This window comes from Diplotaxodon limnothrissa, linkage group LG4 (assembly GCF_057381915.1).
Source record: "Diplotaxodon limnothrissa isolate DT_005_m linkage group LG4, D_limnothrissa_male_GT1.1, whole genome shotgun sequence".
NCBI classification, from domain to species: domain Eukaryota; kingdom Metazoa; phylum Chordata; class Actinopteri; order Cichliformes; family Cichlidae; genus Diplotaxodon; species Diplotaxodon limnothrissa.
Window position 1 is genome coordinate 22,567,898 of NC_140599.1, and position 14,849 is coordinate 22,582,746.

The 14,849-nt window shown below is 39.9% G+C and overlaps 1 protein-coding gene across 1 annotated transcript in view; it reads right to left on the minus strand.

Annotated features, from left to right (window-relative positions):
* Positions 1-14,849, minus strand: part of LOC146633805 (BAR/IMD domain-containing adapter protein 2-like) — a 52,140-nt gene that overhangs the window by 37,083 nt on the left and 208 nt on the right. The gene's annotated exons all lie outside the window — the stretch shown is intronic.

Sequence of the window (14,849 nt, forward strand, 5' to 3'; positions counted from 1 at the left end):
TACTTATCATTAGACTGTAAGTCAAGAGCAAAGACTTGCATATTGCTTTATTTATTCGCTATTCCACTTTTTGCCTCACATTCTCTTTATATGCAAAGCTTCTCCAGGTGCACAAAAGCAGTTTTCTATAAAGTAAACAGCTATATACAGAACACATACCAGTGTACAGACCAATAGGCAACCTCTGGGGCTGAAATATGGAGCCAAAGACGACGTGCCAAAAAGCTGCAGTTCCTCAAATGATTACTGGAGGCTTGCTCCGAAAGCGAGTCGGTCCCCATAGACTGCCATGTTAAAATGCCCAACTTCACAGTAGAAATAAACATGTTTACAGCATAGTGCAAAAGGGGGTTTGGTGTCTTAACAAATTCAAATGTAATACGTCTTAAAGTTTTATCTTATTAGGGGTAGGAGTTACTGAACTATAGCTCTCGACCGTGTTTGTAGGGTTGCTGCCTTTTGAATGCCTGACAAAACATCCAGCTTACAGTGTGATTAATTGTACTAACAGCCTTTCCAAGAACTGTGTGCTGCAGTACTGGTTCAGTGAAATTCAAGCATTTTATTAATGGGTTTCTCATTTTTATAATAACCAGTCGCAGAAGTCATATCTTTTGTTTTGGCTGGATCAGTAAGCTACACTGTTTTGCTCTAGAAATACTGTATCCCAATACACTCCAAGGTGCAGTGTAAAATGCTGAGAATGCATGATTCTTGACACTTCTCAACACCACCTCCCTTCTCCTCCCCTCCTTCCTCCTGCACTTCTCCAGGGCTTCCTCCAATTAGCCGGTCACTAGTCACATAGTCAGGAATAGCCAGGGGGGAAGAGAGACAACTACAACACTGCTGCAGCAGCAGCAGTCTCCGCCAACCATCAATACTGCTGGAGAACACTTTATAATCTACTTCTAGCCTGAATCCACACAGTGGCAAAATAATATGGTAAGGTGCCACTAGTGTCAAGCTAAAACCCCATCAGCCCATCCTGAAAATCATGGGCCTCTTATCCTCACTCAGACTTCAGCATTTTTGCTTTTTCCTTCATTTTTCTGCCAGTTTTTTTCCTTATTGCTTTTTTAAACTGTGCCAAAAGTTGAGCAGCACCATATATGTATGTAATCCATCTATAGTGAAAGTCCAAATGAGTAAGATATAAACTGCCTATTATTTTTCTTTATCATAAGTAATTAAATTACTACACCTTTTTATGACTCTGCTTACAAAAAAAAATTGTAAAACTGGAGCAAACTATAAGTAATAACGTCAAAATGCCAAAAGACAAGTCACCATCAATGACTCATTTACTCTGATTTACTGGTTTAGATCTATACATCTATAGGCAAATGCAATTTAAAAGGTATCAAACTAGGATATAGTTTTAAGTATTGGGTTAGACATTTTTTATTGTCTGTCAACAATATTCTTATAACCAATACCTGATAGACTTTTGCCCTATAAAGGAAAACCATAAAGGCTGAGGAGTTTGTAAAGTTAGAAAGGCAAGGCTGGGATGGATAGGACATGTGCAGAGGGAGGATAGTGGATATAATGGAGAAAGGATGTTGAAGAGGAAAAGAGAATGACCACAGAGGTTCATGGATGTAATGAAGTACGACATGCAGTGGATTGGTGTGATAAAAGAGGATGCTAGGGATGGGGTGCGATAGAAGCAAATGATCTGCTGTGGTGACCCCTAAAGCGAGCAGCCAAAAGAAGAAGTGATGCTTTATTGTAGAGGATTTACATTTTCAAAATGGTCAAGAGAAAAGAGAAAAATAAAAAGGTTGTTGTTCATTCATTATATTAACTAGCAATTTCACACCACTGCCTTCAGAGCTGTGCTGTGCATGTTTTAAAGACCTTGCTAGACCACTGTAATCAATGAAGTCACAAGTTGGTTTGCAGGACAAATCATGTGATGACACTATTCCTCAATTACCCAAACATCTTCTTCTGCGTTATATTATAAACTGGATATAAATACAACTTGTGGGCCACTACTGTGTATATATACTGTTAGTTAAATATCTGTGTAGGTTTGCAATCATCCATGTCATGAGAGTCTTGAGTGCTTTAAAAAGCAAACACCTCCAAAGGGGCCAACCCCCTGTTAGATTTGTATTGTTGATTGTCATTTATGCTTAGAAATATTTACTTATATATGCTTAGAGTTTTGTAATTAGTTGTAGATTGGTAGAGGTTTTGATCCTTGATAGTCTGCAAACTTTGTGTGTATTAGACAGCACTTTGGGAGCATGAGAGGTCATACCGTGTCTTATTGTTTTATGGTAGGATTAACGTAGTTGCGTTTGTTCTAGTCTAAGTGCTCTTTGTTTAGATGAACTGCAGGACTTCCTCACCGTGTTATCTAGGATGAACCATCTAGGGTGAGGGGGAGGCTACCCTCTTCCTGACCAAGGATGTTTGACCCTTTGATCAGCAGTCCACACACACACACACACACACACACACACACACACACACACACACACACACACACACACACACACAGGCAAGGTACTCTTTGTGTGTATGTAGACGTCATATGTTAATGAACTTATGCATATTCATGTAACCTCAATAAAAGAACAGTGGTACGGGAGAACGGACGAGAGCAACTGGGGTCAAGCGAAGGAACGGTGCCTGTCCGGTTCTCTCCCGTGCACGAGAAACATGAAGAAGCTTGCCTACTTGTGTCTTGCTTTGCAGTGTAATTATATTGTCTTCAACGTTCCAGCGGATGGGTTCAAGCTACAAACCTATCACCCCCACTAGGAGTTAAATACCTGAGATTCTCCACCATTTTTTTACATAACTAAAGAAGCTCTGAAGGAAACCAGCAAATGTTTACTACCAATGCTTAAACATTGCTTGTGCTGTTAATTATATTTCAAAGAAACACATCAGATTAATAGTAATTTAGTCTTTGCTCTTGTTTCAGTATTTTGCTTTACAGGGATGTCCCATATCATATTGTCCCTGCTAATGCCAGTAATAAATTTGCCTTTACGTTCTAGCACACTCGGGCATGTCTGAGAGTCAGAGCCATGCGTCCATCTCAGGTGATGATTTAGTACCTAAACAACCTCCAAGAGAACGAAGTACTTTGCAAAACATGCGAGAAAAATGTTCCCGCTAAAACTGAAAATAACAAACTTGTTTCACCACTTGAGACAAAAACACTGTTCGAGACAACCAGGCTACAAAAGGGGGAGAAACTAGCTAGAGATAAGCGACTCACACTTAAACAAATGCTCCACTGAGTACCGCTGGAATGCTCACTAGTTGTGCTCCATATACCAGGGAAAGAGGGCGGTGGATATAAATTCCTTGCTACTTTTGTGTTTATGTTTGACTTGACTGTGTCATCGGATATATTGCTGTATCACTACTACTGCACTATAAACCCGCTGCAGCTGGCACCTTGTTTAAGAAAATTCACACTTCAAATTAGGTAGCCTGACATCAATGACAGTAGCTCATTGGAAAAAAAAAAAACCTTTACACTACTGAGGTTACATTGCTCAGTAGATTAAATATTTTTCTTCCAAATTTTCTGGAAATATTGTAATATAATTTTGAAGCTATACCCCACTCCTATAGCTTTATTTTAGAAACCCACAAATCTCTGCACAACATATGAAGTTTTTTAGCATTTGCTGTGGTCAGAGCAACACTACCAGTGTACCAGTAAGAGTTGTTCAGGATCCTATATTGTTTGGCTAAAATCAGAAGTCACAGCCTTTTAGAGTCCTCCTCCTCTTCTGTTGACTGAGTCTAGCTGTCAATTAAAATGGACTCATGGTAAGTCTACAGTGCACCGTGGAACAACAATACAGTGAGAAACTTTGTTCTTATACAGATACAAGCACACACAAGGCAACAACGTCCTACAGACTCTTCAGTGGTCTGCTTACTCTTCAGTCTGCTTACTTATTTTATTTTTTAATAAAAATAATTGTTTTAAATAAACTTATTGCAAAGTTACGATGAAACAATAGTAAAACGCATATTATAAATTATTCTAATGTTCTCCCCCCGGCTCTGTTAGACTAACACACTCAAAGGATACAAATATAATTGGTTGAGAACCTTATCTCAAGTTCACATAGCACCTCAATACAAATTGTATCCCTGCTTGTTCTACCTCTGGGAAGATAAAAGACAACCCTCAGGACCTTGCTAAGAAAATATTTATTCCTAAATTATTCAGTGCATCTCATTGAAGAGGTTACACAAACGTGTGTATCACAAATTCACAAATACATGTGTGTGTACTCGTGCACACACCTACATTGATACAAGTGGTTATAATAAAGAGTGGTGGTGTTTAAAACTGGTGGGAGGATTACATAAAAAAAAAAGCTAGGCCCAGTACAGCATCATTACAGAACATTCTCCCACTGAAGAGGCCAAAGGTATGTGACACAAGCCTAGCTGCCTTTTCTTCCACGTTCCGAACACACGCACGCACGCACGCACGCACGCACGCACACTCTATAAACAGACAGTAATGCATGCAGCTATGGAGCCAATTTACAGTATTATGCGATTAGCTACTGATATAACTATTATATAAGAGACATGAATTACAATAGAACTTAAATGACATGTAGTTAAGGGAAGTGAAGAAGTGGAAAAAAAGTGAGGTAGTTTCTTTCTTCATCTCTTCCCATTTTTGCTAAATTTGTCATCCCAGTTCTCTTGTGCTACATTGTTACCCTAATTGTGACAGCTAATTGGGAAATGGGGCCAGGAGACACTTAAGGTTGTGCGACAGAGAGGCAGGGAGGGAGAGAGAGAGAGAGCTATCAAGTAGATGACTGAATAGAAAACTGTGAGGATGAAATATTCTATGAATTACGAAGAAAAGGTGTATAATCGGCTACTGTATCCCCCTCTTTTCAAACTCGTTGTATCATCTTCTAATTAAAGAATTCATAAAATAAGAAATAAGTCAAGGCTCGAGTCATTTTCTCCTTTTCTGAGAGGAAGAGTCTGCTCATTTCGTCACTGCCTACACGAAGACTGATTGAATTCATTATCAGCACTCGGAGCAAAAAATTAAGGGAGACAATCAAAGGAGGGCAGACTAATGTCTCCTGCAAAATTAATCAGATCTCTTTGACACCCAGCTGTGCTGCAGAGGTGAGACAGGGAGAATACAGAGAACTGTGGCGTGCATGAGTGCATGTATAAAGGAGGATTAGAGGAAAACTTTATTAGGCGACGTAAAAAATGATTTCTTTCTGCGCACTAAACAAATCAATGTTTCCCCTCACCATAGCAGCAACAATCGAAACAAGGTCGATGCATCTAGATGGCAGATTCAAATTATGGGACATTCATTCATCTCTGCTCACTCTGTTCTCCTCTGTCACACACACACCTACGCACACAAACATTGTAATGACATGCAAAGGGGGCAATTTGAAACTAACACCAGCTGATTAGAACCAGGGGGAATCACGCGCAATCAGAAGCCAGGAAGCCATCATCTGTTCCCTCTCACCCTCCCCTCTCTCATTCCTTCTCACTTCCTCTTCAACATAGCAACTTGTCACAGGCCTAAAAAAAAAATTTAATAAATACATAAATGCCCAGATCACATGAACGCTGAATCTGCCATTTACTGCATTTGTGAGGACTGTAAGGACCTATCACATGATGAGAGCCGAAAGAAGCTGCCAGAGCTGCTGATGTTATTAGGGAAGAATGTTAAGAAAGTGGATACTGTGTGGACTGACTAGTGGCAAAAATTCCATTTGCCTTTCTCTTTCTTAATAATGAGGGTGCATAAGCAAAGAATGAGTCTCAGCTGGAGGGCAACTGATACCTGAACTAATTAGTGTACTAGGACCAAATATTTTGGCTCCAGTGTGATCTCCAGTCTAGCTGAGTGCACTGAATGATTATTAACATGATGGGCTCAAGACCGTACACCTCAGACGGGACCTTGACTAAATCATTTCTTGGGAGAAAACCCCTTGCTGGCCAAACGATGTCTCTACAGTGTGGTCACGAAACTCAGACTGTTTAACAGGGATTTTTCTTTTCATATACGTTTCCTTTCATTGTCACATCGACCCATGAATCAAGGTACAAATGAAATCTTTAGACAATTAAGTTAGCTAAAAATTTTAAAAAAAGAATCTGTGATTGTAGCAGTGGTGCTGGATTTGAATATATCTGGGTACCTGTCAGAGGGTATTCTGGTTGTTTATGCTATGCCATCCTGGGTTTTTCTCCTAAGCCAGTCAATTTGGTGCTAAGGCTGGTCACAGCTTATCAGAAATCATTTTTTTGGTGTTAGAACTAATGAGACAGTTGGCATATTGGAAATAGGACACATGTCTAAGGGAATGCATTCCAAACTTCATCACATTTCACTAGAAGAAAGTAAATTCCATTTAAACGTCACACTTAAAATTAGACAACTGAGTGTTTTGACTTCTTGCGTATACTCAGATAGGATGGGCAGTTTTATCATTTGATTTAAAAAGAAGTTAAGACTTCAAAGCATCAAAGCCCTACAGTACAGTGACATTCCCAGCACTTATCAAGAGACTGTGAAGTACAAGGACTCTAAAGACTAACTGAAGAGCTACTGTAAATCTGAAACACAGTAAACTGCAAACAACAATGCAAAGCATGCGCTTATGTCAGAGGTATACGCTTTGAGCAGATGCCAATGGCCAGTTCGCAGTTTCGCATACTTAAAGCTTTACTAATGCTGCAGAAGGTACATCATGTGCTCTCAGTGGAAGCCAAGGTAAAAATCAAATCTCAGAATACCACATGAATGCGTGTGTCCTTTCCAAGTTCTCTTGAAGGGAGAAAACTTTAACATTATGAGCAGAAAAAAAAGAAAAGTTTGTAGACTTCAAAAACAGCTCCTCCATTCCTTTGTTATGGAAGCGTGCACACTCAAGTGTTGCGCATCACTCATGTCAAACACAGGCATCGATATAAAATAGAACAGAGACGTTCTTCCTATAACAATGTGCTTTGGTTGCAACAACTCCTGACAGTTTCAGCGCTGGCTTTTATGTCACAGATAATGATGTTGCTGTGCCACACAAGCCGTTTACCTTTTCTAAAAATTTCAAATGTAGTGAAACAACCCAGTGCAGGTTTAGACGCTTGTATTAAATGTCATCCAATTTTTTGAATACGTTTTATTTTTATTGTGAACATAAACAGTGGAAATGGGTTTCATGCAGGTCTACAGTCATGGTCATTAGTCCAAAAAGACTCATGTCAGGAACTATGTAAACACTGAAAATAAACTGTTGCAAAAAAGCCTATAAATCATACATCGCTTCTTGCCAACAGTAGCCTACTTTCCATCCTCTGTCATGTAAACATGCTCCTAGTAAGATGGGAATAAAACGGGGAATTTATGATTTGTACTATACTCTTATTAACTTGCAGCGCAGAGGGTAAATATCAGCAGTTCCTGTGTGCTGTATTTGTGAACTCAGTCAGGGTTTGCAACAATTCAATGATAATGCCTTGCATGCTACACAGAAATAAAAGGGTTTGTCAGGTTGGAGATGGCCCCTACTGTAAATATCAGTCACGAAAAGGCACTTTGGCAAATTTCAGTATAACAGAGCAGACATGAGTTTTTTTTAAGACTCTTTTGGGGTCCATAATTGTCTCTAAGGGGTCTCAGATTGAGTAGGAAAAACCAAGCCCTCTACAAACAATTACTTTGTCTTTTCCTCACCTTTAAACTGAAATGTCCCCTTCTGTCTCCGCCGGACAAATAACATACACACCAGAGACCAACTATTTACTGTGTTTGTTTGCTTTTCTGTCATCTGCAGCTAGTGTGACCCCCTCATCCACCTCAGCAGCAGCCATTCAACTAACTCAGTGCAGACACTGGTTACCACAGCAACCGAGACCAGACTTATTTGCTAGCTTTATTTCTTTTACCAGCAAAAGATCCTTTTCCTTTTGTGGAGGAAAGGGATGCATTTCCCACAAATCCCTCAAAATATGATTTTAGCTTTCAAATTGAAAAATAGAAAATGTTGAATCTGAGAAAATCTTTCATTGTATTTTAGGTTACGTCACTGGCTGGCTGTATAGGAAATTAACATTTTTGCACATCAGTTTGAAAGCTTGCGGGCAATTCTATAAAAATGAAGAAACAAATAAATACAATGAAAAACATGTGTTGTACTGTGCAAGCATCCTACTGCTACAGAACTACCTGTAACACTCCAGTTTCTCCACATTCCAAAACAGAAAGAAAACACCTAAACAAACTGAAACTGCAAATTTCCCATTTAAGCTTCCCACAGTGTCAGTCAACTAAGTGCTTGATTAATTTGAAAATAACATGTGGGTGGCATTGTTTTGCCACAGATGTACATTCTGAGATATAGATGGATATAGATAAAGGTCTTTTGAATGCTACAAAAAAAAAAAAAAAGAAAGTTTACAGTGGCAGAGCAGCAAATCTGCTGCATTACTCATTTTATATCCAAATGGCAAAATTTGGCTGCGTCAAAATGTTCTCACCTAAAGGAACATTCAAACCATCTGGGTATCCATGCAGCATTACTGACTTTCTGCTCATAAGTACAACTGGCTTGGGGCTCAGAAGAGCACTGTGGCTGCCTGTTGAGCTGGCCTTGTGGGTGTAGTGTAGCCAATCCTACTGAAAGTAGCAGCATTTGCCACAGATGCATAGAGTAAGAGCGGCCACAGGCATGTTAACTCTAGTTCATGGCCCATCAATGCAAGACCATTGTGTCCATTGACACAGTACGAACTGAAATTTTCTGTCTCTGTGTCTCTTTCTGTCTGTGTAATTACAGCTTCACCCTCCACAGTAATTAGGGACTATTTCAACAAGGATGTGGAATGTCTCCATCTATTTTTCCTTCTCTTCATCTCTTCTTCTTCTTCACTGGCAACACTTTAACGCTTTATTTTTCTAAAATAAACAAAATCCTTCTATATTCTTTTACATTTTCTTTCTATCCTCTACATTCGGGAGAGTAGCCATGCTAACAGGGTGACTTCAAATCAACCTTAATGATCAGTGATTGTCATGAAGCATGTTTGAGTCACTGGAGTGTAGCTTTGGATTTAGCAGTCAGCATCGCCAGTCTATGCCCTTGGAAAAAACAAAAAAAAGCAATGATGAGTAAAAGAAAAGAGAATGTCTCTAAACCATCCGCCCCCAGACGTGCAGAGAAGGTGGGTGTGTGGAGCAATAGTCCTCTCTCAGCATCGCAGTCAAAGGCACAGGGAACAAATCTGCTGTTCCAAAGGCAATGAATGTTATGATATCTCCTGCAGTGCATAATGCAATCTTTTCAAGGCCCTAGGCACCACAGGAATAAACTTGTTGAAACACTATATTCTGGGAGCAGATGTTCAGAAGCACAAGTCATTTTAAACTCCTGTAAATTGCATTTTATAAGACAAGTGGTGCCTTATTTGATGTGCGGCAAGGAAAAAGGCAAATAAAACAATATATGGCATTTTCACTTATGCAGCTCCAGACAACTTCTTATTGTAAGACCAAACAAACGACACACAGCACTGTATATACATCAAAGAGGCTGGTTTACACTAGATCCTTTCTGGGGCTTTTAGTAAGCATTTCATTAGCTCTACATCTCCTTTTATTCCCTTTCTGAAATAAACATGTCCATATTTGAAAAAAAAAAATACTATCCTTCTATCGCTATTCCTCCCTCTCACACGCCTTCTCTAGCCCTTCACCAACTGCAAGTCTTTTAGCACAATGATATGACAGAAACACATAAGAATAATGGCACGTTGTTGCTAAGAGACCACCTGTTCAGATCTCCCACATGAGATTGTGGTGAAACTGTAGTTCTCTTATCATCACCAGAGTAACATTCATTTGAGTGTAGTGAATGTCACGACAATATTGCAACTGAGAGAGAAACCTATTACATAACAAGATGTCTTTTAGGCAGAGAAACTGCATTTCAGATGAGGGTTTTTTCTTTAAATCAGACATACTGCAGCCGCTATCAGGCAACCACAAAATGAAGATCAAATAACAAGAGCGCACTGCAGAACGCGCTTGATCCACTTAACGTCAAACGACTATTTTGCCACATTCATAACAGACATTTGAGAAAATGGCATCTACTGGCTTCCGGGCTGTGTTGACATTTAGGGAGTGGTGTTACATGGGAAAACGGCGCTGTCCTGAGGGCTAGTGGTGATGAGCCACACCCTTTTATTTCCTTACCTGTCAGGGTGTGTTCAAAACCTGCACTGCATTGTATCGGGGGCAGAACACGCAATACTTTCTGTGACAAAGGGTGAAGAAATACAAGAAAAAGTTACATTCTTCCACGGGGCGTTTAGCTTTGATGTAAACGTCCATGTTATTTATTCTTCAGGAGAGCAGCATATAATGTTAGCAGTTAAGAGGTTGCACTATTGACTGGCTTAGCACACAGCTCTGTTCTTTCGAAGCTGCATTCAGGCTTGCTCTAATCTGTTTATTCACTTCATCTTGTCCTCCCCTCCTCCCGAGCCAGGTCAGTCTGAGACTTGATCCAGCGGCATGCTAAGAGGCTTGATCTAGGCCACCACCTTTCACAGGCAGCCGGTGGCATGACCAGCTGGTGGAGATGACAGCAGTGCAGACACAGACGTTCTCAAACATGCAAGCGCTGAGTGTCAGTCTTAAGTATCTGTCTCCCTGTGTCAGCACAGGAATGACTATATACCAGTCACCTCGTCTGGAACTGCCAGTCTACGTGAGGGAGGAGAATTGAAGTGAGTCATGGAGGATCATGCAGGGATTGCTGGGTTTACAGAGTTGACTCCCTTGTTGATTAAGATAAAGTCATCTCTGGAAAGTAAGGAGTGTCTCTGCCCTTTGCTGAAGGAACAATACTCAGAGTGAGATGCAGAATCCCCACTCTTGCTCTCACCATGCCTACAGTTCCAGCCCTGTTAAACACACACTCTCAACTGGGCTAACATGACTCACAGCAGCACAGTTACCCCCCTCACCTCCCTAGTGATTACTCGGTATCTGCCCAGCTGCTGACTACAATGACTTTACAGTCTCTGCATATTTTTTTAAACATTTTCTCTTCCTCAGGAGTTGTTTGCTTGCAAATCAGACAAACAACTATTGTCTGCTGTCTGATATGTACAGACCAGAGAGATAAGCAGGGTTACAAGGTTTTGGAAGTTAAAGCAATTATTTTTGTGTTTATCGCTTGGAAGTGCACAAAACTATTCATGTTCAATCACCACAGGCAATTAGCACAAAAAAGGTCTAACATGAAAAACAACAACTTGAGATTCCAAGTTTGACTCTTACTCAGCAAAACACAAAGAAATATTCAATCATTATGTATTTCTTTCCAAGCCAGTGATCATACGGTGGATGAAATTTCCATTTACCTCTGTGCACTTTCAGGCATCCATTTTCTATCATTTTAATCTAATCCTGTAACAGAAGCCATGACTTGTACTGTTTCATCAGTTTGGCTGAAACTCCCCTGAAATTAAAGATGACAGTCTGCATTTCAGCCTCAGACAATGTGTAATTTTGCATCTTAACTCATAACAGTAGATTCAAGTGCTGAAACATGCTGATTACTGCATTATTTTGAGTGTAAACTATGGTTAATAAAATTTTTATAACTGATCCAACTCAATTTTTTTGTCTTGATTAAACAATGATTGTGCCACATATACAGTCAATGGAATAATTATTTGACCCCCTGCTGAATTAGGAAGTTTGCTCACTTTCAAGAAAAGATAAGTCTCCAATTTTCATAGCAGTTTCCTTTAAATGGGGAGACACAGAATACCAAGCAAAAATCTAGAACAAAACCCCACATTAAATTAAATAAATGCTATAAACTGACTTCTCTGTCATTTAGTGAAATAAGCATTTGATCTCCAAGCAACATATGACGTAGCACTTGGTGGTCACTGGGTTTTCACATGTTTCAGGATGGATTTTGGCCCACTCCTCTTTATAGAAACACTCTAAATCCTTTAAGGTTCTTCAAAGATTTTCTACTGAGGAGGACTGAAGTCTGGTAACTTGCTAGGCCAGTCCATGATTATGATGTGCTTCTAAGCAAGCCACTCCTTTGTTGCCTTGGCAGTGTGTTTCGATTGTTGTCATGCTGGAAGACCCAGCCACGAAGCAACAGCCCCAAAGCATAATGTTTCCATCTCCTTGAAGTTGGTGTTCTCTGGGTCATACACAGCACTTTCTTCCAAGCCTTCTCTGAATCATTCAGATGTTCACTTGAAACTTAAAATGGTCCTAAACATGTGCCTTCTTGAGCTGGGAGACCTTATGGGTGCTGCAAATATGAGTCCACTAGGCATAATGTATTTCCAGTGGTGTTCTTGGCGATTGTGGTCCCAACTGCCTTCTGTGTCTGCCGGCTTTCTCAAGATCCTCCTCACCTTGTGAGGCAAGATCTTCAGACTGAGGGCAATTGACGGTCATTTTGTATTTCTTACATTTCCAAATAGTCACAGCAAAACTTGTCACCTTCTCACCAAGCTTCTTGTTGATGGTCTTTTAGACCGCTGCAGCCTTGTGCAGGTTTACAGTCTTGTTCTTAATATCCTTTGAGAGCTCTTTGCTCTTGCCCATACTGGCAGAGATGTTGGACTGGAAGAAGCTGATTCAGAGGACAGGTCAGCTTTATACTCATAAAAAGTTTAGATCATTTATCGATTAATTGTAATCCGTGTACCACAAAAATAGCACATAGCTATCTGTATATTAGGAGACATAATTCTTTGTGGGTTGCACTGGATCAAATACTTGCTTTTTTCCTGGATTTTTGGATGATATTCTGTTTCTCACAAAAATTAAACTACTATAAAAATTTGAAACTGCATTTCTTTGTGAAAATTAAAGGTCATAGGACGGGATCAAATAATAATGTCTTAAAAACATGCAAAAGTGTCTGTTAACATATACCCAAAGCTAGTCTTAATCATCTTATAGAGAGGCAGACAATATCTAGAGTTGTGTTTCAAGGATGACCAGAATAAAGACAATAACACACAATAACACAGATACTTGTGGAATAATTTCTGACTGTTAACTCAGTTCATCACTGCAGCTCTACTGCATTAACAACACGCAGTATACAGTAAAAGACTCGTGTTTCTCCCCTCACTGAGATATGGGTCACACTGAACTCTTGAAATATTAAAGAAACAGTACGAAACTTGCTTTTATGCTGCAAGGTTTGGTGAAAAAAGCATGACAAAGTGCCAAAGAAGCAGTGACTATAGATAACACTCACTCTCTGACCTCCTGGCTTTTGCCACTGGGTCAGTTCCCCAGTGTTGGAAGTGGGACTCTCTTTCTCCACTCTACTGCCCATCAGTGTTGGACTGTCAGGGCTTTGACAGGGTTTTTTCACCCCAGAGACAGAGACTCACTGCTGGGCTTTTACTTGAATGAGCACCAAAATCTGCAGAGGGGTCTGTTCTCCCCAAAGAACTCGGGAATCTGGAGCATTTCTTTCTTCCCCCTTTTATGGAGGGACTGATTTACCAACATTTGCAGGAAATAAGCACTTGTATAAACCCCATATGATAAAGGGCATTCAGGTAAACTTGGAACCAGTGCTGGGAACATTTACTTCAATTTATGGCTCTAAGAACCCCTAGATGTCTGCTCATTTCTGATACCTCAATTCCCTATAGGTATCAGAACAGCTCGTCTTGACTCATTCATGGGTTTCGCAAAACTTCTGCTGGCTTATGCTTTGCATGGAAACAGCTAGCGATAGAGTATATTTAGGTTATTACACGTATCAATACCTAGATATATATACAGATATAAGATAGAGACCACCTCAAGCAGGCCTAAGTCATTAAGGAAACCCAAGAATATTACAGAGCAGACACAGGAGCAAGCCATCATACGGTGAGATTATGTTGACATTCCATTACTGGCTGCAACTCTAAACCATGGCAAAGGTTGTTAAACAAAGCCTGCAGTGAGGTTTAATAAATTATAAAGCAATCAGCACGAAAACAAGCGCATGATTAGGGCATTAGCTCTTTTAAGTTATTCATCAACCACTTCTATAATCAAATGAGCATTCCAGCCATGTATACACCAACAGGGGAAAGCACTGGTAGATGATAAATGGCAAATTTCCTTATTATTCTGTCATCAGGTGCTCTTCTTTAGTATACAGCTGTAAATCCAACCCATTGCTGTTTCTACAAAAAGAATTTGAAGACAAGTTTTGCATTAAAAATACTGAGACATGAAAAAAGCTAAAAAAATAAATGGTGGGCTTAGATGGTGCAATCGCTTCCATTCATTTTTTACCTAGAATGTGTCTTTCCCAGAATTGAGGCTTTGCAATCAAACGCAGTTCACATGGAGTTTTAAGAAGAACAGGTTTGAAGAGGCAAATATTTACTTGTTGCAACAGGATGCTTAGGCTTTTGTGCCACTCGAGCACCGACTTCTGGAATGCAGTATGTTAATGTTTCAGCAGGCTGTGCTCAATAACCAGTAGTTAACCAACGAACAGCTCACACTACCTTCAAGCAGACCGCTATAGGTGTAGGCTACTCATGCAACAGGCCAAGGAGCAGGAATAGCAAGAGTGAGTGACTTTGATTTTGCAGTTTTGATGGAAAGGTGTTGCCTTAAGTTGTGGTGGAACGCAAAAGTACAGGGAGGCGGAAAATACATTATTTTTGATCAAGTGAAAAATAAAAAATAATAATAATAGTAACCTGCTGCGTTTCGGCGCCTCTCCCTTAAGGGATCATCGATGATTTAAAAAAATGGGTTTTGAATGCATCTTGACCAA